Below are 27,613 nucleotides of genomic sequence, written 5' to 3' on the forward strand. Positions count from 1 at the left end.
CACACTCTGGGTACTGTAGTCATAATAACTGTGTCATTTACTTATCCAAATATATTCAGAAATAATGCCGTTTTGTTTAGCAGATATCCACTACTGCAAACCAGTTGAAATCCATGTCACACAGAGGCCCAACAGTGTGTTATTTTAAAGGGGCAAAATCAATTTTTCTGATTTTTCAGTGAAATTTGCGGTATCCTTTTTTCTTTCTTGTGCTTTGGGCATACTTCCACTTACGAGATTTTGTCATTTAGATACAGCAGAGACTTTGCAGTCCAGGCAACCTCATTATACTGCCCCTTGTGTAATGTGATTAAACTCTATTTTAAAAGTATTTAAGGCTTTCAGTTTTATAATTTGGCGTTATATTTAAACTGACACACACTGCCACCGATTTTTTCTTGCAAGTCACTGATGTGAGAAATACTTGCTTTGGTCTTGTGTACTTGTTCTTCATTTGGATCACCTACTCAGACACTCCCAACTGTGAATAAGTGGCATCTCCCACACGTCTGGTTCATCATCCCAGACCTCCTCTGTACATCCCTTCCCACCTGTGCTGGTGTAACAGCACAGTGGCATCTTTTCCCATCATTTGCCATGTTCATTGAAGGCTCTGAAAAATATATTAGGGAGAGGCAATTTTCAGCCCCAATTTTAACTTTGCAACAAACACATAGGTAAGAGATTTGGTTGATGTGTTTAAACTGTCCTGTACTGTACTGTATATTTTAACCAAGTAGCGGCATCCTCTGGAAATGAAGGTGGCCCACAGACTTTCTTTCTTCAAGATGAGGTATGAAAATAAAGCAAAAAATACCTGTTGAAACCTCTCTGAGTTTTTCCTTATTTTTCTTCAAAGGGAATTAGTGTTTAGAACTCCTCACTGTAGGTATCATAGTACTTCAACGGACAAGAAGAGCCAAGTGTGCACAGGGGACACTGCACTGCACCACGCCAAAGCAAATGAATGTCAGACTGGGAAAAGATGCTGCCTCTGAGAAATACAGAGTCTGGCCCTCTTGATTTGCACTGAAGTTTTAATGTAGTATCCTTGTCTTTTGTGAGCCGTTCCTTGACACATCTTCCCCTGCTAATAATCTCCTGGTCTCTGGAGAGGCAGTGGGGACATGGTGAGACAGGCAGTGCCATCTGACAGCATCTCCTGGCTCTGCACCAGTTGTCCCTGAGCATCTCCTCTGCCAGTTTCTTTGGTGCTTCTCGTGTCAGCCTGCCAAAAAAGAAACAGTGCCCTAGTGGAAATAATCCTGTGTGCAAGATAAGTCTCCAGGAAATGGGTTTTCTAACCTGCAGGCTTAATACCAGAGAGATTATTATGTGTGACTAAGCTGCCTGTTGGCATTGGATACCTGTATCTTTCTCACATTATCAATTATCACTCCCCACCCCACCCCCCCGAAACACATATACGTACCCTCTTGAATGGAAAGAAAGTCAATTTTTTGCAAAAGATGCTCTGAAGTCTTGTCCCTCTGAGGGGTCTTGGGATCTTTAAATCATTACAAGCTTCCTTTTGAATGATTTTGAGGGTAACAGTTTTCTCCTGCAGCCTGCCCACTTGCTCATTTTTGAAGTCACTAGCTCAGGTGGCTCTGTGCCACAGTATAGCTTATGGCAACAAGTTATATTTTGCTGATGATTTTTCTGATAATTATTGATTTTTTTTCCCTTTTTTTCCCTTTCATGCTGATTTTATGTTCCTTCTTCTGTTTTTCCTTTTGCCAGTTCTGTTTTGTTGTGAGGCTTCATTAGTGTAAAAATAATTTTGTTGCTAGATGTCTGTTCTTTGCTTCTATTAGCCATCGCAGTAGGACCCTGGGAAAGCTGGGAAAGGGATGCATAGCACAGATGTTACTGGGACAGTCTTTATACAAATTTGAAATAAATTTTTAAAAAGGAAGCAAGTGGGAGAAAGGAAGTATTGTTATCCCCATTTTACAAATAGCAAATGAAAGCCCAGTGAACCATTCAAGGAAGCTTGCAGTGGGATTGGGAGCTCAAGCTGGTGCTTGTGGGCCCCAGGGTGCTGCCTTGCGAAGACCAAGTTACTGCATGCCAGCTGAGCCATGGGAACTGGCCACATGCAGACATGGCTTTACAGCTCAGAGACAGTTTTACAAGGGGGAGAGAAGCTCTGGGCAACTCCAGTACAAATATTACACAAAGGTATGGATATCTGTTTGAATCCGATAGATAACTTTACAGATGGTTTTCCCATGCATAATGAGACAAGACATGGGACTACTTGTCTGCACAAGCTTCCTTTTGGCTTGAGCTGGTTTCTCCCCTGAGGTCAGGGCTTGGGGACACTGCAAGATCCAGAATCACAGCCTGACCCTTCTACAGTTCTTGACCAGGAAGAAGGACTTCCTATATAGGTACCAGGCTCAGCCAGTGCTTGTCTGTTGGCTGTGAGGCTGGCACTCAGCTATTTGTGTCTTTAAGTCAGAATCCATCCTTCATCCTCATTGCTCCTCAGTCTTATTGGGATTCCATCCCACAAATGGGGATCATTTTAAGCAAAAGTTTGGGATTAGACAAAATTCCTGGCAAAACAAAATCATTGATTTGGGGTAAATTTTATTTACACACTCTCATTCTCCCTCCTCTTCTCTCATTGCCATCAGCATTGCAAGAGCAGCAGCCCATGTTTCTTGTGAACTGAACCATGAATGACAAATGAATGTGAGTGATTAAAGTGCTCTGGGGATAAATAGTGTTCAGGGCTGTCAAATTGGCACTTCTCAGGACAGCTATATAACCATTAATGAAGAAAAAAAAAAGTCTGTATTTCTCAAAAGCCAGCAAATTGTCTTTATTTTTCATCATCTGGAGAGAGAAGAGGGCTCACAAATCAGTCTCATTCGGCTGGAAATTTTGCCTTAGTTTCTGTATTTCTGTGTTGTTTTTTTTTTGTCAGAAATGGAAGTTGTCAGGCCAACACATTAAAGAGTTTCTAGCTAATCTTCCTAGATTTACTGTGCCAGGAGAGGATTTTTCTACAACTTTTGTTACAATCTGGCAACATCATAGTTTGTTAGCATTTTAGATATGGTGAAGACACATGAGCCAAGTTTTTATCAGGAGAGTTACGATGGATTTATTGCGGGATAAGAGAAAACAGAGTTTGGATCATTTATTTCTAAACTGGGATTTCACTCGAAATGCTCCAAAGCATTTTGTTATAATTATAAGGCTCCTTCTAAGGGCACTAAGTAATCCCGAGAGAGGCTCTCATTTTTATTTACTTTGAGTGTAAAGTCTTCAGGGCAGGTGGCAGATCTTAATCCGTGGCCCCTTGAGATAAATCCACATTTTCCACTTTGAACTGCAGTTCAAACTTCAATTTGAAGCCAACTTGCAACCTTAAGGTCCTTTATTTTTGCTTTATTTTTGCTTTATCTTTTCAATTTGGATTTTGATTCCATTAGCTATTGGGTACTATAGCTTCTGTAGTTTTTTATTTCTTTACATGTTTAGTCTGGCTGTTTCATGAAAAAAAAAGAATGTAAACCTATCTTGCAGCGTGGGGCACTGCAAGATTGTATTATTATTATTATTATTATTATTATTATTATTATTATTATTATTATTATTTCATCTGGAATCTCATGGCTGTCAGCAAAATCAACAGCCTTTCCCAGCATTAAATATATTTTCACTAAGAGGACTTTTGTATTGTATTTACAGAAATCTGTTTTGTAGATTCCCCTTTAAAAACAACTTAGAGTTTTCTTGATTTGGCTCTAGACACTGAACTGACTTTCTTACTGCTACTGTCTTTCTTACTGCTACTGTCTTTGACATATGATATGTGGCTTTCCTGCACCAGAAAGTCTTGGAAAACGTATGGCAGATGATTCAGAAAAGAGTCACAAAAAATATTTTAAAGGTCTCCCAGTGAGAAGGGAGGGAAAATATCAGACCTTTAAGCTTATGCAAGGAGAAGATGGAGACTTGCTTTGGTTAAAGTATGTAAGTACCTGCACAGAGATATAACACAAGGGAATAAAATCTTTTTCAACTAACCATAGACAAATTCAATTACTCTGAACAGAGTAAACTATAGACAAATTCAAAAGAGAATGACAGCATCTATTGTAAGAGCAGCTGGAACTGTCTACCCTGGAAACAGTAGCTATATCAACTTCAGATGAAGACTGGCTGTGTTTTGGGAAGATAAGTATTAATGAAGAACAAAACAGAAGAAAAGAGGGAAATCATGGGATCTTTTTATGCAGATGTGTCTAAGTGGTATCTCATGACAGTTTCATGAGGCTTTCAAGCAGTTTGAAGTACAGTCCCTATGCCAGGACTGTGTAGGTCGATGTTGACAAGTGGCTTTTGGCTAATTACTTTCTGAGAGAAGGAGTAAATCCAGGAGGAGCTCCTAGGACCATGTAAATCCAGGCCCACTGGTTAACGGGCACTCTCGTTCCCCTTAGCTCTCTCAAGTACACATTGAGTCTCCTGGTCACAGGAAAATTTCAGTACTGAAAAGCTGGCCTGCCTCTGATCTAGATGATCAAATGATCCTTTTGAAACTCTCACTGTGTAAACTTGTTAATCACAAATGCACACATCACTTGAAATCCTTCATGTTTTGGCCACCTTCAGGACATTCGTTAATAGTACTTGTTATTCTCATAAATAAGGATTATCTATTCTGATTCGAGTCAGAGCCACCAAGAAGAAAGGCATTGTGTTTGGATGCAGTACTGCTATTTTACAATGGCTTGGTTGTATTAAACCGAAAAGTTCATTGCAATTCTTTTTATCTTGTTTGCAGTTTGGCCCTAAGTGAGTTCCTACTGAAAATGTAGCTGAAGAGCAATGCCAGTTCCCCTTCCCTTGACCAAAATACAGCCATGTTTGCTAACCCTAAGCAGATGCATAAGCCAAAGTGTATGGATCTAACTCCTGAGCTGGATGGGTTAATTACAGCTGTAATCAGGTTCCCAGTGTGAAATTTGTGTTAGTGGTCTTCCTGGACTGGAATTTGGCCCTGGGATAAGATTAGGACTGCTATTAAGTTGAAAAGAAGGAAGGGAAAACAATAAACAATAAACAAGCCCCCCAAAATGGAGGTGGAGGTGGAATTTCATTTGTATTTACAGTGCATCCAGAGGTACACAGTAGAAAAGTAGGGGTGTACTTGTTGGTACTGTTGTTTCAGGATCTTCTTTTGCCTCATACACACACACACACACACACACACACACACACACAAACCTATCACCTAAAATCCTAACCTTGATTAAAACTATAGCCTGAATTATTTTAAGCAGATATAAAAGAGTAGTATCATTCCAATTTTATTTAATCTTTCTGGTCTAGTCAACTTCAAATCTTCAGAAATCATTACCGGCTGGATTGGATTAATATTATCATTCTGAGTTGTACTAACATTTGCAGAATCATGTTTTCAACTTTTCTTTCCAACTTCAAGACATTCTACAGATGAAAATTTATATTTCTTATAAGATATTAGGAATCTTTAGAGCTGGGGCATGGTTTATAACACTAAGAAATCTCTGATAAAATTTGGAGAGTAGGCAATTCTGCCACTTCACTTATTTTCAATGCATTATAAGTAGCAATGTATCCTATGATCCAGAAACTGATCTAAAGCCAGGGGATATTGCAGCTGTTGCTTTCTGCTCCTAAGTATTGATCTAAAAAACTTGCTCAAAAAGACATTTTTAGTTTGGATTTACAATATATCTTTTATCACCGATATAGATGCACTTTAACCCTTGTGAAATAAGCAGTGTTCAATCACATCTTTAGCCTGAATTTTCAAGGTTCATAATTAAGAAGAAAAAATATGTTTTATGAGCTGGGAAAGACACATGAAACGTTATGCTTCTACAGTCAACCACAAATTATGTTTGTTTAAGTAGTGGAAACTGGGATAGAAAAACTCAGGATGAGGGAGGTGGTACATGAGTTAGTTCCAAAGAAACACAGCAGATGTTTCCCCAGATGTTTACACACAAAATAGTGTTTTCATGCTGTTTTCATATGATGAAAGAACATATGCAACATGTCCTAGTCATTAATTTTTCAATCTGAAAATGCATTTTCAAGGAGTCATTTTTTACTCTTCAAAGCAAATGACAGTAGGCATTAAGGAAAATAGACCTGTTGGGAAAACACACTTCCATGTTTTGTTCCGTGAAAGGTAGTTATTTCAGCTATCTTATATGGCACTTTAAGTTTCCAGTCTTGCGAAAACGTATGCACAGGTGGTCCCCTTGCATTTATCTGTAAAGTTAAGCACATGTCTATGTCTCCCCAGAACGAGAGCTTGCACATGTCTTAGTCTACGTACCTACTGAAACATTTCAGGGGAAAAAGTGTCTTTAAATATTTTAAAATTCTTGTAATAAATATGGTAAGTGGATTTTTAGCTCTGTGTTATTTAATAAAGAAAAAAGTGGAACCATTTGTCTGTACTCTATGGCAAGGGATAGAAAATATCCAGGGAAATACAGAAGCTAACAGTAAAAATAAATATCTATAGAAATTAACACAATAGCATCTGAAAGGTGATATGCAGGAGGGAGAACCTGAATGTGTCTTTAGGATAAAAGGCGATGATCTTCTCTAGAGAACTTAAATGGGCCAGACAGCATCACAATAGTGTAATCATTACAGTTGCCTGGTCATGTGCCAGTGGCAACATTTAGGGGACTTTCTATTCTTTAAGTGACTTTTTCTTCAAAACTTACAACACAATCTGCATTATCCTAACTGGTAAAGTAGGAAGAATTAATGGATTCATAGTCCTAGGCCAAAATAATTGCAAGAAGCAATGTCTCAATCTCCTGCTCTGTGAAAGAAAAGATTTTAGCTTTATTACAATCCATAAAAAACCATCAACTACCCAGAAGTTTACTCTATTAGCTTTGGACATACTAATAAGCACAAAAAAAAGAATTTTGCTCCAGAAGTCACTATTTTGTCAGTGAAGCTGCTTTGCATAGTGCTACACCTAAGCTAATGATGTTTTCAGTTAATGCAACTTCTTTTAAATAAACCTTAGACTGCATTTTTCATGTCCAGTCAGCACGGTAATTTCTGTACTTCTGATTCAGTTTGGATGAGGTAATGTCAAGTCTTTCAGATTTAACTTGTTTCAATCACTTGACTTTGATTCACTAGTGTACTTGTCAATTTGAAAAAAAGGCGTTTAAAAGGAAAAGCAACTAACAACAGTGTATAAGAAGTGCTTCAGAGTCCATGTCCAGCTTCAAACATGCATTACGCTAGATGTTATTCAGTGGACATTTAGACATCTGAATGAGTTGAGCAGAACCTAAGCAAATGTGTCTCCGTGAAGGACATCAAAGACATAGTCCTATATATACCTGTATAGGAGCTCTCCTGCTCTTGGTTATAACAATACAACATGAAAATAGCTATAGCCAAAAGTCCATGTAACCCTTTCTTTTGTTTTGCAATGTGCCCGATAGCATATAACTAGAGATACATATTGACATATGGTAATACAGATACAATACAGATATAGTTTCATCTTCCAGACTTTAGCCCTCTGCTTGTGTTACCTTGTTCTCTACAGCTGCTGGTCGGTCTCTGTGATGCTCATCTTGCTTCCAAGCTTTGAACCTGAAGGATGGATTAATTGCTTGCTACAGTTTCTGGAACAGCTATGATAATTTACTCATTTACTGTGAGGGGTGGTGAGGCACTGGAACAGGTTGCCTGGAGAAGTTCTGGATGCCCCATCCCTGGAAGTGTTCAAGGCCAGGATGGATGGAGCTTTGAGCAACCTGGTCTAGCAGAAGGTGTCCCTGCCCATGGCAGGGGGTTTGGAACCAGATGATCTTTAAGGCCCCTTCCAACCCAAACCATTCTAGGATTCTGTGATTCTATGATAAGCAATCATTTTCCTCCCTCTGAATACTACATACTGCCCAAGACCTCTCCACTCTTCACAGATGACAAGTGATGCTCCATTTTATTAGCAGTCATTGCAGGACGTGCCTTTCTTCATTGTTTCGTAAATGAACAAAGAATTTCTGGGCTTAAATTTGGTCTGTCCTGGAATTGCAGCTGACCTTTATCTTGTGCAATTTGTGCTCCAGCTATCTTTGTGTTCTTCTATCTTTGTACTGTATTGTCTCTTCTGCCCGCTGAAAGTGAATCATAGAATCATAGAATCATAGAATCATAGAATCATAGAATCATAGAATCATAAAGGTTGGAAAAGACCCTTAAGATCATCGAGTCCAACCGTTAACTAGCACTGCCAAGGCCACCACTAAACCATGTCCCTAAGCACCACATCTCCCCGGCTTTTAAATACCTCCAGGGATGGAGACTCCACCACTTCCTTGGGCAGCCTGGTCCAATGCTTGACAACCCTTTCAGTGAAGAAATTTTTCCTAATATCCAACCTAAACCTCTCCTGGTGCAACCTGAGGCCATTTCCTCTTGTCCTATGGCTTATTACTAGGGAGAAGAGACTAACGCCCCCCGGCTCCAGCCTCCTTTCAGGGAGTTGTAGAGAGCAATAAGGTCTCCCCTCAGCCTCCTCTTCTCCAGACTAAACAACCCCAGCTCCCTCAGCCGCTCCTCGTAAGACCTGTGCTCCAGACCCTTCACCAAGTTCATTGCCCTTCTCTGGACACACTCCAGCATCTCGATGTCCTCCTTGTAGTGAGGGGCCCAACACTGAACACAGGATTCAAGGTGCAGCCTCACCAGTGCCCAGTACAGGGGCAACTATCACCTCCCTGGTCCTGCTGGCCACACTATTCCTGATACAAGCCAGGATGTCATTGGCCCTCTTGGCCACCTGAGCACACTGCTGGCTCATATTCAGCTGGCTGTCAACCAACACCCCCAGGTCCTTTTCCACCAGACAGCTCTCCAGGCACTCCTCCTCAAGCCTGTAGTGTTGCCTGGGGTTGTTGTGACTGAAGTGCAGGACCCGGCACTGAGGCTTGTTGAACCTCATACCGTTGGCCCTGGCCCAATGATCCAGCCTGTCCAGGTCCCTCTGAAGAAACAGGTCTCATTATTTTCTGATTGGGAAGTATCTTTCATGAGCAAAAAGTCAAAACCCATGTTAACTAACTAAAGCCCTGAAGGCCAACAGAGCTATGCAATCTATTCAGAGGACAAATTAAATAGTAATTAGAGATGAAAGCTTTGTTATGCTTATGTAACCCGTAATAGCACAATTTTCCCAGGACTTGCTCCTTGCAAGATAGCTGACCTTCTAACAGCCACTTTTTTACAAATCTGCACAATGTGCTTTTAATTAAAACTTGCTTTTGAAACTAGGTCCAAATGAGTTATCCTTCAAAACAAAACAGTGAAATAGGACCCATCTTTCTGGTTTTACTCTGAACCAGTTCCTTCATATTTTATTCCCACCATAAACAACATTCTTCTCAGTGTCATCCTGCTAAAACAAAGCTGTAAGCTGAAAGTTGGTCTCACCTAGAATAACAGTGACATGAAAGAGTTCTTGCTTTGTTAAAGTCAGTTAGCAATCATATCAGGCCCTCCTTCAAAGATGGAGAGAAAGCTGGAAACAGGACGGTGTTTGGTGAGGTTTTTTACTTTCTCAACCTGCCTCTAAATATCCTGATTTTTCCAATTGCTGATTATCAGGAGATATGGGCATGGGAGCAGAGGTTTGAGCTTGTCAAATAAGGAAATAATGATGGAAAAAGAGGAGATGAAGTTTAAGAAGAGCATCCCAGCAACCTCTGGTAAGGGTATGTTGCACTTCTCAGAGATCCTTGCAACACTAAGTGTCATCTTAAAAAACAGGTGATGAGACATGAGCAGCTCCAAGAAAATGGAGGAGGTGCAAAGGATGCAAAGTAACTTTTGAGTGAATGTCAAAGTGCATTAGATTTACAAGCTTCACTCCAACTGAGAAGAAAAAGAGTCTAGATTAGTTATATGTTTCATGTTGTACATGTTTAAAAGTAGTAATGAGAGGGCATCTACATCGTCCACGTGAGAATCTCCAATATTTGTCCCAAATGAACAGTCCCATGGAAAACACCATGTTTTGTTCCTTGTCATAAGTGAAACTTCAAGGTCACATCACAAAGCACCTTTCTGTACCACACACTAAAATCCTACAGTGACAATTTTCATTTAAACAAAGAAGAGGCAGGAGTTAAAGTTAGATGGGGTAGCATTATAAGGGGCAAATAGCAGTGTCTAAAGAAATTTAAGGCAATGAGCTTAAAGGGAAATCCCTTTCTCTTTTCAATTAATTTCATTTCAATTCAATTAACTGAATTTAAAAAAAAATATTTTAGGAATAAAACCCAATTGCAAGGCTGTGGAATCACTCTGCCTCCACTCAGAAACAACTAGGAGCTGAGCATAAGTGAAATAATAGATAGGGTTTTTTCCAGTGGCTAAGAGGGCTTTTCTTTTAATGAAAAAGTGTTTGAAATTGCAAGATCCTAACAGTAGAGCAGCACTTTTAAATTATTAGTCCTGGTCAGTAGTATAAACATCTGAACTTCTTGAGCAGTTTAGAAAGATCTCAATCAGGGAGCATTGATCAGGGTGAGCCACATAGGAACTCATCAGCATGTGCAACCATCTCCCGGGCTCATGAAAGAAGAGTCTTTTCTCATTGTTCTCTACTACAAGAGCGTAAAAGAAAAGTTGTAGAGGTGTCACTGTTTTCCATGCTGTAATCTGCCAAAGCAGAAATTATTGTTGCATTGCTCTGCAGATTCAGAGATAAGCAGTTAGCCAGAAGTTCCTAAAATATATAATAGTACTTTGCTCAGAAAGACCTTCCTGTGTTCTTGTGAGGGATGAAAACTACAGCTGAATCCCACATGGCAGTTGTTACAAAACCACGTTGTTTCTTTCTCTCTTATTAAATTACTGTTCCAAAACTTCACCAGTCTTATAGTATGAAATCTTTTTGTTATCAGCTCAAAGATACTCATGAACAGTTAAATCCAGTTGTTCATGTTCCAAGACTGTTTTTTTAGCTTCAAAAGACCTTTTCTTTCCCTGGAATTTGTTCCACTGAGGTACTGATAGAGGATAATCACATCTCTTCTTAGCCTTCATTTTACTTGACATACCAAGGCTGGTTTTCCCTCACTCCTTCATTCCACAAGAGGGTTCTCAGTCCCCCTGATCAAGACAGTCTTTCCTTACACCTTGTCAAGACACAGTCTTTCTTGACCATGAATAGACAAATTTGAACACTGCATTTCTAATGCGATCTCTTCCATTTCTTATACCAGGGCATTAATTTTTCTTGAGTCTACTGGAAATAGGTTTTGGCTATTGCCCTCAGCTTCCTTGTTGCTGGCATCACACCAGCATTTCACAGTCACCCTGCTATCAGCTGCACTACACCACTATTCTTCTTTCTCACTCATTTCCAACTGGTAAACCCACAGTTCACAACAGAAATGCCTACGGTCAGTCTCCAAGTATGCAATTTTACGTTTTCTTCTATTAAATTCTTTTGAGCTTTCTTTTAATTCCAGTCTTTAAGGTCATGCAGCTTTTAGGATATAAAGTCCTGATTTTTCTATTAATAGAAGATGCCCTTTAGCTTCATGTCGTTGGGAAACTGAATTAACATAGTCTCATTTTGTGCTAACTCATAAAAGAAACCATGAAATGAGATGAGGCCTGAGTCTTATTTCTTGGGGAACTCCACCAGTGAGTTCTTTACCTGCTGTCTGTTGTCATCTCCCCTTTACCTGGTGTCTTCTCACCACAGAGTTCTGGTAGTATGTCTCCATGGCATTGCATCAGATGCTACACCCACACTCAGCTAGATTAAATGTGTAACACTTTTCCTGGAAAATTTCTTGTATTTCCAGAGAAAGGTATCAAGTTATTCTGGCATTATCTACCCACGGTAAATACAGCTTGCATTTATCTTGTTTTTCACTTGTTTCTGTCTCTTCACACACAATACTCTAAAGACTCTTTCAAAATTTCACAGTCTAAAAGCCAACTTTCCTAGCATAATTAAACTTTCTGTTTAGGGAAAAATCAGTATGAGGTATGTCACCAACCACAAGTCTAGTGAAAATTGTTGCTCATAGACCTTTGGGTATTTTTCAGAAGACTAGAATGGAGATTGTTTTAATCTTCAGCTTTACATGAGCTTTTCGTACTCCTTGGGATGCTAATTTTCTCCTTTTGTCTAGGTCTTTCTGTGTTTTCCAAGCTGTACACTAAACACTTCGAATAGGTTAGTCATTTAGCTCATGACATAGATGTGGATTGGAAAATGACAATTCTCCACTGATTGTCAGGTGCTTAGAGATACAACAAAAAAGAGCTTTAGACAAGGAAATTATTCTATTCATTGATGAGTCATAGTATTTTAAAAGTTCTGGCTGAAGTGAGTATTAGATGGATCTGCAGCATATCTGCTTTTATATTTGCACTGTGCTCCATCTTTATTGATACGGAAAAACAACTATTTTGTGAAATAACTGTGTATTATTGTGGTCCATACAGTAAAGGATTTAATAACACTTTTTTAAAAAGTCTGTATGTAGATATCCAAATTGAGTTTCTAAATGAAAATAACAAATGCATACCTGGGCAAGTAAAAGAAACTGTATTATTCTTTCTGAAATCTGCATCATTCCTGCAACATGACAGTACCAACTGTTTTACAAGATTATGAGCAGATCCCTACTTTTCATCAGGGGACTCAGCAGCATCAATGTGTATTTCTAGCAGGAAATACCAAATAAAAATCTCATATCCAAGTACATGCAAGGATTCCAATCCATTCAGGGTATGTAGCTGTTGCTGTAGCATCTGCATAGCTGAAACTTGCCATTATAGCTTTCAGTGTTTGTTTTTTTTTTACTTTTTTCTTCCTTCTGAGAGGCCCCCATTCACTTTGGGAGACCCTGAGGACCAGATGCACTGAGACAGCATAGATGGCAGTCACCTTCATTAGGTACTGCAAAGACTAAATAACAAACTATTTACTAGTTGTTTACTACTGCATCTGAGCTGCAGCTAATGACACATCAACAACAGCAACAACTGTGGGTGTTTGTTTACTCAAATATGAACGTAGCTTTCTGCCAAAATTGTCTTCTAGTGCAAAACCTTTTTTCTGGGGGGAAGGGAGGTACTGCCTATAGAAACAGATATTATTCTACATGCATTGATGGTTCTCTCCAGTTTTATGGCAGCTCTTACCATCTTTGAAAGCTCAATCATCATACATAAGCAGTCAGAAATAACTTCTAATGTCTTTTGGTTCTCTAAGTGTCCTAGAGTGAAGTTAATTTAGCCTAGGCCATTTGAAGACATTTAATGTACAAAAGAACAGCTGAATCTCTTCCTTCCTTATCAGAGGCTGAATCTTTCCTGTATGTTATAATGCTCCAGTACAGGAAAATACTATTTAAAGGAAAAATGCCTCTGAAAGTTTTCTCAGAACATTTTGTCCTACAACTTTTTAAAAATATTTAAATTTTTGTTTCAACAAAGTTTGAAATATTTTAATTTCCTGTCTAATGTGACAGGAATGTGTGTAACTCTGTGCAAGGCTGAGCATGACTAACTGACATCCACACATTTTCCTGGTTCAGGAATGTATGAAAAACCCAAAGACATGAAAAAGACTATGAGCACAGGGCTGAAAAAGTCTGTGTCACAGCTGTCCTGTGATTGGTCAGTGTACACAGGTCTTTCTTCTCAGTCACTTCCAAACGAAAAGTTCCTGTATTACATCAAAAATCACCACTATTGATGCTGTAAGTTGAAAGCCTTCATTTTTTTACTATTAAATTTTGTCATGGTTGGTATGCTATTATCAGGCTAACTTCAGTTCCCTTCAATCCATAGAAGTGAGGTTGAAAAGAGAGAAGACAGATTATTATAGCATTACAACATTGAATTTGTTTGAATGAAAACTTTGTCCTGGCCACTTTTTAAAGTAGCATAATAAACACTGTTCTTTCATAGTCAAGGGAGGATGATTGTATTTAATTCCTTTAATTTATTAATTTAAATTAGTATTTAATTGCATTCAGGTGATTTTAAACTCACAGTGTCAACAAATTATAAAACAGAAAAAATACAAGGCTGAAATATATTAAACACCAGTGTGGTCAATATGCCTGAAGATGAAATCTCAAAATCTGAAACTACAGAGGGTTTGTTTTTAACTGCCTTGCTCTTCCTTTTCATCTTATACAGTAAAATAAAATTTCTACATTCTCCAAGAAATATTAGGGGAAAAAAAAAAAGACAGCCACTTGATTGTCCCTCTGGAATAAGATAACAATCATATAAAGCTGCTCTGAAATTGGAAGATTTCTTGAAATATAGTGGTGCAGGTAGGGACAGCAAAATACTACACTCACTTCAGAAGGAAAAAAAAAGTGCAGACATGTAAATATGACATATATCCTATCATATTTCTCCTAAATATGTTCAAGCAATGAGCTAAATTCATGTGCTGCGAATACACCTTATCATTCCCTGGCAATGACTCTCCTTTTGGCAGAAACTCTGCTCCACACCAGAGTATTCTGGAATGTGCTAATTTTACAAAATGAAGAAATAGTCACCAGATCATACTTCTCCTTCCTTCCTCCCTTCCCTGCAAGTCAGTTTTAACCACTGAAGCCTCACTGAAGTCTGCAGCACCGAAACACTGCAGCACTGTTTAATAACCTCTTTTTCAGCTCATTACTTGGGACACAGTAGGATCCCCAGTGCCAAAGTGCTGGAGGACATCAACACGGTGAAAAATAATATGGAATATGATTGAAAAAGGAAAAAGCAAATCCATAAATACAGACAGGCACATTCCAGAGTGAAAGTCAGAAGACAAACAGGACATACAGAAAGTGGAAAACAAAAAAATCAAAACCGATTTGACTGTATAGGTCACTGGACCTTTTGCAACTGTGTCCAAACATCCAAATAATCTCCCCAGAAGCTGGAAAAAAAAAATAAAATGAAGCAGTTTTTTCTGTGTTTACTGTGCTTCCACATGAAACAACTTGTCACTTTGGCTGCATCGATAAGATGGAAGAACTGGGTGTTGTCTGTGATGAAGTAACAGTGAAGGAACTCACAGCAACCACAAATGCAGCAAAAAATGTTAGGTAGCAACCTAGGATAAAACAAATATAGGTAAAATAAACAAAGGAAAAAGGTGACAAAGGTCTTGGAAGTGCCACTGCAGTTCTTTCAAAGGAAACAGAAACCAGAATTTAGTTCAAGAATGGAAGAAATTAGCTTAAAAAGGATATTTGCTTCCTGAATACATCTATAAGCAAAATACAACAAATCACTGATAAGCTATTTAGAACTACTGATTAGACCATATGTTAGACCATATGTTCAACACGTTAAAAGGAGGGATTAAAAGGTCATTTTGCATCTTGGAGGATCAGACTATTGGTGATTTACTGTTATTTACCCATTCATATTGTTTTGGCTGCCAGTTTGTGAAGATTGTGGCAATGACTGTAAGCACACAGACATACATGACTAGCAGCATAATCTCCAAAAACTGAGATGCAATTATCTCTAACATAATCAGAGCTTTTGTGCAAACCCTACTCTTAAAAAAGATTGGTTAAACATCAGCAAAGGCACGTGTAGTGAAGGAAACATGAAGCTTGTAATTAAATCTGACAGGAAGTAAAACTAAAAGCTATTTATACACCATTAACTAGGACACGTTTAAATGAACACAGTCAAGTGTTATGAGAAGTTGAGAAGTGATGGAGTAAATGAGAAAAAGATCTGTAAGGTGGGAGATAAACTTAATGCAATTCTCCAGAATAAGGAAAAGACCAAAGGGACTATTTCTATTTATTCCAGAAGAATCTGGATCAGGCAGTGTAGCAGTTCAGAAACTCATCTTCTACTTATTATGGTATTTCAGTTCCGTGCAAAAGCAGGTCTGAAGCTTACACAAATAATCAAATATCTGCACTGAATTCATTAATATTGAATCACAAGCCACAGGACTGGAGGACAGGGAAGCTATGATGATTCACTAGCTTTTACCCTCGTAGTATCTGTTTCCAGCAATATCTCATATTAACAACATTTCTCCAATGCAGTTTTGGATTATGTTTGCCTTTATTATTTAGAAAAAATGATAATCTATCCTGAAGGTTAGCCACGCTCCCCAGGCTTGTAGCTCCAAAATTTTCACCCTTGGGTTTACAGTTGGTCTTTACTATCTATACGAACCTCAGCTCAAAGTCATAAGTGAAGGAAACAGTAACTGATATTGCTATAATGTGTAAATACATTTCATAACAGTATAAAGGAATTCATAATAGTATAAAGTGATGGGGGGGTTACTCAGTTAATAGCCTCTATAAATGCTGTTGTTCCCTTAGTTTCATAAGTGAGCTAATTATTGTTAGCGTGGTGAGTGAAGAGGTCAAAGGAGCTTTGCTTTTTCCATTTCATAGAATCATAGAATCATAGAATCGTTAAGGTTGGAAAAGACCCTTAAGATCATCCAGTCCAACCATTAACTAGCACTGCCAAGGCCACCACTAAACCATGTCCCTAAGCACCACATCTCCCCGGCTTTTAAATACCTTCAGGGGCGGGGATTCAACCACTGCCCTGGGCAGCCTGTGCCAGGGCCTGACAGCCCTTTCTGGGAAGAAGTTTTTCCTAATATCCAACCTAAACCTCCCCTGGTGCAGCTTGAGGCCGTTCCCTCTTGTCCTATCGCTTGTTACTAGGAAGAAGAGACCGACCCCCACCTCGCTACAAACTCCTTTCAGGGAGTTGTAGAGAGTGTTGAGGGCTCCCCTCAGCCTCCTCTTCTCCAGACTAAACAACCCCAGCTCCCTCAGCCGCTCCTTGTAAGACTTGTTCTCTAGACCCTTCACCAAGTTCGTTGCCCTTCTCTGGACACACTCCAGCACCTCCATGTCCTCCTTGTAGTGAGGGGCCCAACACTGAACACAGGATTCAAGGTGCAGCCTCACCAGTGCCCAGTACAGGGGCACCATCACCTCCCTGGTCCTGCTGGCCACACTATTCCTGATACAAGCCAGGATGCCATTGGTCCTCTTGGCCACCTGAGCACACTGCTGGCTCATGTTCAGAAAATTTAATTCAATTGAAATTTAATTAAATTTCATCCTGTATCTGTGCTCTGTGATTCAGTAATCTTTGCACAAATGCTGAAATGTTAAATATTGATTTTTCCTTTTCCCCATTGTTAGCATATTTCAGAATTACAAATGTGGCTTAATATCTCCAATAGCTATTGCATGTCTGAGAGTCACAACAGATATTTCACTTACTTTCTTTACACTTGCTAAAGATCAAACAAGTTCAACATGGTTGAATCTTGATGCATGAGCCAGTGGCCAGAAAATTCTTCAAGGACCTTGTCAGCCTTGAATTCTATAATTAATTCTATTAATATCATGCCATAAAGGGAATATTTCATTGTGTTGCCTATTTGCATAGAATTTCTTTATATGAAACATGGCATCAAAATTACATCACTCTGGCACATTCACTGTGGTCTTAATGTGAACTCATCTCAATGATGTTTGATGACTTAAGCACTGCTATAAATAAGTCCTTATTGATAAGTTAAGATTGGTGAGTCTTGTTGGTATGAAAGCAAAGGGAGGAGTTTTGCTACTGGTTCAGTGGAGAATATTTCTCTCCTCCATAGAAAGAAAAAAAACAGGGAAAAAAAAAAGAGGATACTAGAGTTGCTATTATAGGCATATCAATAAGTATTAAATATTAAATATTAATGAAATCAGTTAAGATAAAGATAGTAGAAGTCTGTGATATGGAAGACAAGTTTCTATATGTCTATTGTAGAGTGCACATTGTCTAGAAAAAGCTGTTTTGTGAAAAGCAGTGTCACTAAAATACCAGCTATTTCATGAATTTCCTTTTTAATTCTCCAAAGTTGAGAATATCACTGTACTTTCTACTGTATCTTCTGAAAATTTCCCTGGAATTATCACTTTCTAAGAGTTTAGCTGACTATTCTATTATATGCCCTTTAAATTTGAGGTTAATTGGCCTTTGGAACAGCTTACACCAAAAAAATGTATTGCCTGAGTTCTATCTCATTTTTACATGCTTAATTACAAATCATAGACACCCTGGATCATCTTGTCCAGCTGCGTGAGTCGCTTGCCTGTGCCGATGTCTGAGGTATCCTGGTGCATCTCTAATGGCTCTGCATAGAATCATACAATCATAGAATCATTAAGGTTGGAAAAGACCCTTAAGATCATAAAGTCCAACCGTTAACCCACCACTGCCAAGTCCACCACTAAACCATGTCCTCGTGCAGCACATCTACCCTTCTTTAAAATACCTCCAGGGATGAAGACTCAACCACTTCCCTGGGCAGCCTGTGCCAGGGCCTGACAGCCCTTTCAGTGAAGAAGTTTTTCCTAATATCCAACCTAAACTTCCCCTGGCATGTCTATGTTTACACAACTATGGCTGCTTCTTAGATGGCTTTTCTAGGTGAACTGGAGCATATCTCTCAGGGAATGTTTAGACACCCTGCTCAGCAGGCAATGGGATGAAGGTCTATGACATGTCTGATGTGTGTCAGCTTTATGTATTCAGAAAAGTTCCCTTTGGCCCTTGCTTTATGAGAAGTATCTCCAAATACGTTAAAAACTTAATGTTTCAAAGGTGTAAATGTATTCAGTGCAGGTTCGGTCTGTTTTCTTGTCATGGCAAGCTGGTAAGGAGCAGTGTGATACTGAAAGAACTAAAAGAATGTGGCGTTTCCTCAGGCAAAGGATTTCTATAAATCACAGATGTGCTGCTGGAGAACAGGGTTCTGCCTAGCAGTGTGGGGCATCCTGCTATCTTCTGACAGTCATTAACTAGCAGTCCTGTTCTCCTGCGGTCCTTGAAGATTTTAGTGGTTTTCTCTGATCAGTTTAAACACACTCTGTTCACGCGCACTGCGTCCAACTGATTCCACTGCACAGTATCTTCACCTGTAATATTCTGGGCTATAAAGATGATTCATACACAGATCATCTCTACACAAGGAAAGAGAAGAGGGTGGCCTCTGCAAAAAGAAAAATAAAATACATTTCCAGAATGAATGCTTACAGATAGTCCAAATAATGAATTGTATACAAGAAGTTAACTAAAGGAGTGTGATGATGTCCTCTTTAGGAGACACAATATCAGCACATGTAGTGTTAAGAAGAGCTGACACCACTGCATTCGGAGTGTTATGATGATGACTTGTTTACCATCATTTTGCTTGACTGGTTTTCTGGGATTGATCTTGACTCAAATCTGGAAATTTTGCTCAGGAAAATCCCCAACAGAGCTCAATTACTTCTTGCTAGCAAGGATTTGGTAAGGCAAATCCCCAAGGAGATGTCATTTGTTGTCTTTCCATGAAGAATATTTAGTTTATGTAATGAATAAACCTGTGGACTTTTGTGAAGTTTTTCATTTACTTTTTTAAAGATTAATTGATTTAATTTGATTTATACTTATGTTCAGTTGAGGGAAGGCTGTTAAACAATTCAATGAACTGGTACTGATCATCGAATATATAATTTATATTCATTAGAACTGGTGAGGGTTCCAAATCTTTGTGATTTTACTTTTACTAGCCTAATACAGTGAAAAATTAATTGATACAGAGGCAAGAGATTCTTCACCTGATTCAAGTCAAGATTCATGGGCTTTGCTTAAGCGGTCAAGGCAAATTTCTTATATGGAACGTAAACAAATAACTGACTTTAGTACTGTACTCAAGGAGTTAATTTTTTTCTCAGTCAAGCCTTAATCTTTTCTGTCCTGAGGTTCATGCAGGCAGAATCCAAGGATTTCTTAAGAAAGGACTCAAAGACCAGGCATAACAACAGTCAGAATTACTCATTTTCTCTCCTGTCCTTATTTTAGCTGTCATGATTGTTAAGGCTATTCTGTTTTAAATCTTGGCCTCCCTCATTGTGTTCAGTGCTCTCCTCTCACACAGGGAAACCACCACTTCAACAGCACTTAGCCTTGGCAACAGGATGGAGCTTTGAAATGCTGCATACTTGGGAACAAAGAATCTGAATTTTCATTAAAGATTATGCATCTCGGTGATGGAGAACAATTACACCATGACTCCACCTGCATAACTGTTATCAAAGGCAGGAAAGGACCTCATTCATAAAATTCTCCCCTCCCCATATTTTCCAGATTAAGACATGACATTTCATGCTAACACATCTTCCTCTTAACAATTTAAATACAAAAAACCCCAAAGTGAATAGATGTCTGTTAGGCAAAGTACAGGAATGTTTGCTGAACCCCAATGACTGGTTTGGCCAGATAAAAAGAGGCTACTTCAACTCTGCTCGCTTGGACAAGTTCAGCACGACAAATAGTGTAAAAGTTTCCATGCCACATATAGCAGCCATGATCATTGGTTATTCATAAAGGTGCAGCTCCTGTCCTCCCAGGAATCAGCTGTACCCTGTCTCTGTGTTGAAATCCCTCTTCTTGTTTCCATGATCTTTCTGCCTATTTCTGATACAGAGGTGGGTTGAGATGGAGTTGTTGTTTTCAGCGTGCTCCCATCTCCTGCATTCTAGTTAGCTTTTTCTTCTTTGCTTCTCAAAAAGACTCCAAAGGCTGCCACATTACTCCATCCTATGCACCTCTAGATTTCAGCTGCTAGTTCAAAGTTACCAAATCTGACTTGGCAAGATATGGTGTTATTGTTAACTTGGTTCTCCATCGATAACACTAGTGTGGTCATTCTCTTTTACAGCCATGAGTGCTGCTGGTTTGCTTTTGTTCTTTGCAGCAAATTACCTGCTGTGTTATGTACAGGCACTTTATTCTCATGTTACATCTTTCTTCTAACTCCTAGCCAAAAGGATCTCCTGATGATGTGGGTCAGACTTTCTTGATGATGTTTCGTATTTCTTAGCACTCAGATTTATTTATCCTCTCTGCTCCTGGGCAGACAATAGTCAGACTCAAAGTCAGTGTAAGGATCTACTGGCTACACTGAGTGCTCACAAAGGACCTGATATGTAAAGGTATCAAAGCTTTTGAGGTGTCTACCTGCAACTTGAAAAATAAAAGTGGTAAAACTAATTAAAATGGAAAAACAACCAATGAAGTCTTCTCAGAGAGTATTCTCTGGGAAGGAGTAATGTCTACCTTATCACACTTTCCAAGATTCAATTTCCATATAAGACTCTTATTTCCATACTTGATGTGGGTACTTGAGACTGTAAGATCACAAAAGCCCATGCTGACATTTTGTGGAAGCCCATAACTAGGTAGGAGCTGCCTTCCACGCTCCTCGCTAGAGATGTCCCTCATGCTTTTCTTACCAAATCAAAGAAGAAGGATGTAGCACCACAGATGTCTCTGAAGGGAGATTTATGCTCTCTTTCCAGTGCCTGTAGGGGAAACCATTAGAAAACGCTAGACACTTCCCTCTAGCCAAGATCCAGCCAACACAGATTCCTGAGATACCACCTTAAGAAACACAGCCAGTTCCTTTTTTTATCCCAATGATGATGTCACTTCCACCTTTTGCGCATAATTATACAGTGGTCCATGGACATACCAACGACATGCGACAACTGGCCTCTTGGTCTTTCACTTTAACCCAGGAACATTCACTTCCCACCGGACGCTGAGTTTTGTGAAGAGTGGTCGCTCTTTACCCCTGCTGATGTAGCAGCCTGTTTCACGATTGGAAATTTGAAAAGCATGAGACCTGGAGGGAGTCAGTAAGAGAAAATCTGATATATTCTGTGCATACCAAAGATCATAATTTTGTATTTTAAATAAGACTGTCATAGATTAAACAAAACACAACACAAACACTTCTGGATCCAGAGACAAAAATCCTGATTTCTGGTGCTACCAGATGAGTGATTTATGCTGAAAGCAAGACCTTCCCTGACATCCCCACAAACATGCAAAGGACATGACTGACTGACCTTCTTTGAGTACTGGGTGCTATTTCCTGAATGAAACCCCACTCTTGCTGAATCCAAACCCTGTAGCTACACTGCGAAAATATCTTTTCATGATTTCTTGTTTCATAACAAAATTCTGATGTTTCAACAGGTTTCCCAAGTTGGAGTGAGAGCTCAATATGAAAACAGATTTCCAAAATGTTGTGATTTTTCCAGGAAAGAGTTGTTATTTTTACCTTAGTGCTGTTGCCTACATGGATGACTTCAGAAAGATTTAAACTTCATTAAAGGCAGGGAGGAAAGCCTCATTTTTTTGCATTATAAATCAGGGCTGGCTGCCTTTGTGCTCTTCAGATTACTAATGAACTATGACGGCAGCTTTGCTCCACTGTGGCTTACTTTGTCATGACTCTGAAACGTAAGTTTATGTCTTTAACTGTGCAAATGTTTAGTACATGTTGATAATATCCTTTGACCTGCCTTTTCAACTATTAAATAGCTCACAACCTTTTTTTCCCACCTGTTTTCTGAGGAACAGGAATGTGGGCAGACAGCACCCTCTGCAGCGAACAACAGGGAAATGAGAGTTTGATCTCTGCCAGGGACTTTTATTTGTGCTTTATCGGGTCTATCTGGTCGGAGCCCTCTGCCACACTCTGCTTTCAATGGACAGGCAAAACAATGGAGTTTGGCACTGCTGTGAAAGCTGAGACAGGCAGAGGCATCTCAGGACATCTTGAAGCATGTCTAGCATTGCAGAGAAGGGAGATGGTGGCTAAACTGAGTTTAAAAATACAAAAAAAATTATAGCACATGCTTTTTCAGGTGCTATTGTCTCCTGTCTCCCCAGGGGTTATCTTTTTTTTACAAGTACAACCTTGTCTTATGCTACAGATATGAGATTTAAGAAGATTTTTTTTCTAAGTTGTAGTTCTTTTACATGAAATATGTTAAAGGAATCACAATCAAATGACATGTCTCTCATTTGCAGAATAGGAATCTGCTCCAGACTCCAGGCAGACCAGAAACCTTCCTGTGTTGTCCCAGCAGTGGTCACCCCTGTGATTTAGTTATCTACAAACACGGGCAACAAGTGCTGTAAACACACTGATACGAAAACCTTGGGTTCAGAGTAGTTTTTGCCAAACCACAAAACAAGAACAAGACTTTTCTCCCAGGAAGAGTGACAGCAATGGCCCCATCTTCCTCCATGCTAAAGCGATCATGTTAAAGTGATCTTTCTCACCAGGGAAATAGCCTTTTACCTGGACCAAAAGTTTAACACCTTCTTCCTGTCTTTGTTTTCTTAGAGGATCCTCAGCTGCTTTCCAAAGAACCCTGGTCCAGCTCCCAAACGTTCAGCCTTCCTCCACACCAGCTCCTAATTAGAACAGGTTGGAAGCAGAAGTAGACCTCTAAACTTTGACTAGTTTAAGAAAATGCAGTTATTTGATGAAAACAAAAGGTGGTAATTTCAGGTATCATGGGGACTACCTGATAGTGTCTCAAGTCACTTAAGGGTCAGCAGATTCCTGAATATGTAAACCTGAAACTTACACCCAAGTGCAATCTAGTGGGCAGCAGCTCACATTTATGGTGTAGGTTTACCCAGGTTTCGGTTCATATTGTTGTGCTTTGGATTCCCTCTGATATCTGAAAAACCAGCCCGAAGGTAGCTTGGATTCTTCTGTGCTCTGCAACATTTTGCATGACAGAGACACATGCAAGTTATTTACCTAAGTGGATACTTCTCAATCTCTCTGTACTTCTGCTGAGCTACCACTAAGGGTTCGTCCTACTCTTTGGACTATTTTATAAATCATTCAAGGAACTCCTTCTTGTATGAAAGCAAATTCTTGAGATTCACAGACTCTCTTTCTGCTGAGGTGGTGTGGCAATAATGCAATGAAGTGGTTTCTATCTGCTTTTTCCACTTTTTTTGAGCGAGAAACACTCAAAAGTTGGAAAAGTTTAAAAAAACAATGATGTTTGTAAACTGCTGAATTAAGTTTCAAATTTCAAGCACTGTTAGGGTTTCAGATTTAACGTGAAACCTTTAGAAGCAACCATGTGCATCTGTGTTTGCAGACACACACAAACGCACTGGCGTGTACAGAAAACTGGGCACAGAGACCCAGTAAGTTTTACTATGCCCATGAGATGAAAACTTAATGTCAAACTCCAAATCATAACTGTGTGATGTTATAACACGTGGAGAGAATTTGGAAAATATACAATGAATGTTATTTTCTGCTCTCCAAAAAATATCTTGGGTCCCAAATCTCTTCCACACTCTTTTTCAGGCTCTCCAAAATATTCTGTTTTTAAAGTCACAGAGAGGTCTAATTTCACTGAGGCTAGGGTAGTCATGGTCAAAATTAGATTCATAATGGTTTAGTCCGGTGGGTTTTTTTTAATTGTGGAATACTAGCTCTTCCTCATAATTTAAGCATGTTAGAAATGAGGGTTATTCCTCTTTGATCTGAAGCTCAGTTGAACAATAGGAAATTGAACCAAATGTGGCATAATGCACCTCTTTTTAGACATACATAAACCTTCACAGTTTAGTGGTTTTGACTGAAATAATTTTCTGAACACAGAGAATAAAAAGAGTCCTTCAATCCCAGTGTTTCTCCTCACTCTACCCAAAAGCATATAGGAACCTCTATCTTAGATCAGACCAAAGGACTACACAGTATAACATCCCACCTCTGAACGTGGTGCATAAAGAGAGTTGCAGGAGGTGTATGATAAATAGGGCATGTACAGAGCAATTCCTCCTCCAGCCTTCCAAGCTTCTGAGCACCCAGATGTTTAGTGCAACTGTTTACCATGTTACAGTCAAGAAATGAGAAAAATCAGCCAGCGGGTGGGGGTTTTTTTGTTTGTTTGTTTGTTTGTGGTTTTTTTTTTTTTCTTCCTAGTGTTGGTTGAACAAAACCAGAGTGATTGCTCCACTCCTCAAGCAAATGCTTTAAGTCTTTTTCTTGCATAGCTTGACATAGCACTTGAAAAGACTGAGGGCTGCTGATGAGCACTTCAAGACACTCATAAAATACATTTTTGCAAAAACTGTAAATGTAGCCAATTACATTGTAATGAAGAATCTATTTTTCAGTTGGCTAAAAATATCCCAATGACCACAGCTAATGATGGGGGAATTAATCGGATTTCATAATTTTTTTAATACAGGCACCACTGTCTTTGGATGATCACATTCAAGCTTATTTGTAGGTAAATAAGCCATGGGCTGAAGGCTGTTATAAGGTCGAGGAATGACCCTGAGTTACCTGGAAACACGTCAGGATGGAGAACATGGTGCCACTCTATATTACTTGGAAGAAAAAAGCCTCCAAGGAAAACCTTAAAGCAACCTTGTTGTCTTACTCTGGAAATGTGTTAATAGCAGACACCAAAGTTGTTTTTCCTGGTTTTGCTGTGATGAGTCACTGTAAAGAAAAAGAAATGTCATTCACATACTAAAAAGGGACAAAAAAATCACCTGGTACAATTTTGCCAGGCTGCTTAGACTTGCATATGCTGTTGATGGACAAATGAGGAAAGCATCATCAGAAAATTCCAAGATCAGGCTACAGAGGGATTTCTGCTTAAAATCCTCTTTCAAGTGTTTTTTAGAAACTAAAATAGTGATAATGGTGTTGACCTGCTTTGTAAAGTACTTAGTGATATTCTGATGACAAGGGACATATGAGCTATATGGTGGTGGTGGTGTTGTTATTATTATTATTATTTTAGAATTCTTAGTCTTATTCTATGTCTATTGAGTACATCAAATAGCTACCAAAATTGTCATTTCAGCCTGTAGATTTCTATGTAGTATCCATGTTTCCTATTCACAAACTAAGAGCTTTTCCTGTTGAACTTCTCCTCTTTGTCATTTTTACCTTGTTTTATGACTGGACAAGATCATTAGAAAGCAGTCAAGGTTATAGTCTTTCAGAGACTGCTAATAACTTTTGAAAGACCTAGTGTTTTAATTCTCTCTCTCCAAGGTGTTTTCAATAACGTTGATTTTATATAATTCATTGCAGCCACTTAGAAGGTGGCTGTCTCTTGCTTCCCTGTCATTATCAGTATTTTTCTCTTCTTGCTCCTATGTGGATATATTTATTTTTCTCAAGGTTTGGAGTAGCCTTACTCCCAACAATGTTATGCTTTGGGTCCGCTGCAGGGATAGCTGCCCATAGGTTTAGCACCTTCCCAGCTCAACGATCTGGTTGTTGTTTGGGGTAAAGCTCTGGGGGGAAAAAAAATTAGGTGTAAGGCAGTGCTTAGATGAATTTCCACGTGCTGCAGCTGGACACATAACGTCTTCCAGTACAGAGGAGACCACAAGATTAGACTGCAGATACAACTAAAGTGATGCTTACCCTGTAATGGACTTCAGCAACTAAGATAGCAAAACAAGTACCTGAGTACCCTTAGGGATTCATATCCCTGACCTTCTAGGATGCTTTGATTTCTGCCACCTTCTCTTTTACTTTTTTTTCCTTTTGGCTCAAAAGAAATAGACACTCATGTTCTTTTTCTCCTAGAAAACTCTGTTCCATTGCTAAAATCATCATCTTCTCCTGACACTTAGCACTATCTTACAGCAGGGAATTGACAGGATGGCTCATCCTGAAATCAATGATGCAGTGTCTACATATATTAAAAGCATGACCTCCTTTATTTACATAGTTATATATGTTCTGGAATAGAGCTCATCATAGGGGAAAGATAGGCACAGCCTCTTATGAGAAACATCAGCTCCCAGAATCTTGTGTAAATAACCCAGCAAAGCAATTTTTTACTGTCCTAAAATCTTCCTCATAGGCTTTTTTTTTTTTTTTTGAAAAAGAAAAAAAAAGCCCAAACTGTAACTGAAGTAAAACAAGATGACAGCATGTACATAACAGTATCACTTGGTAACATGAAACACTACCTGGATATACCAGACAAACTGATACAGGTCCACAACCTAAACATCTCCTCTACCATCCCAAAAAAACTCTTGAGGATGCTATTTGTCGCAGATTTTAGAAATTACCTGTGACAATAAGGTTCCATAAATCTTTTGTCCAGGACTGTATCTCCTTCTTGCAGCTCATGAAATCAACCCATCAGCATAGCAAGAATGCAGGATGCAGATGCTATTGAAAGTAGAAATCAACTGCCCACCATCCAGAAGACAAGAGAAGATTTGATCTGCCATCTGAGGCCCATTTTTAGGAACTACCTTTTGATTTAACTCATGCCTTTCGTAAGAGTAAGATAAATATTTCCATACTTTGAGTATTTGGGTACATATGTTCCACTACACAGAAATGCAGAAATGAGACTGAAAATATTGAAAAGATATAGATTTATACCAAGACTAAGGACTATGCCGCTTTGTTTGGACATGGTCTACCCTTGAAGGCAGTATGGAGCTACACAGCTCAAGAAAACTTTTGCGAGACATCCTTCTCTATAAGGTCCTCCCTCATAAAACTTAGGACAGTTCAAATACAAGTGAATTAGGCTCTAAAACTCTTTATAATTTTAAGTTCTCCACTCTACCCCAACCTTAGTGAAGCAGGCAGGATCACAGACTTTCTTCTCTGTGCATTTTAATATTAATTTCTATTAGC

The sequence above is a fragment of the Nipponia nippon genome, unplaced genomic scaffold (assembly GCF_047370975.1).
Source record: "Nipponia nippon isolate SJK-2023a ecotype South Korea unplaced genomic scaffold, ASM4737097v1 scaffold_6, whole genome shotgun sequence".
NCBI lineage: Eukaryota > Metazoa > Chordata > Aves > Pelecaniformes > Threskiornithidae > Nipponia > Nipponia nippon.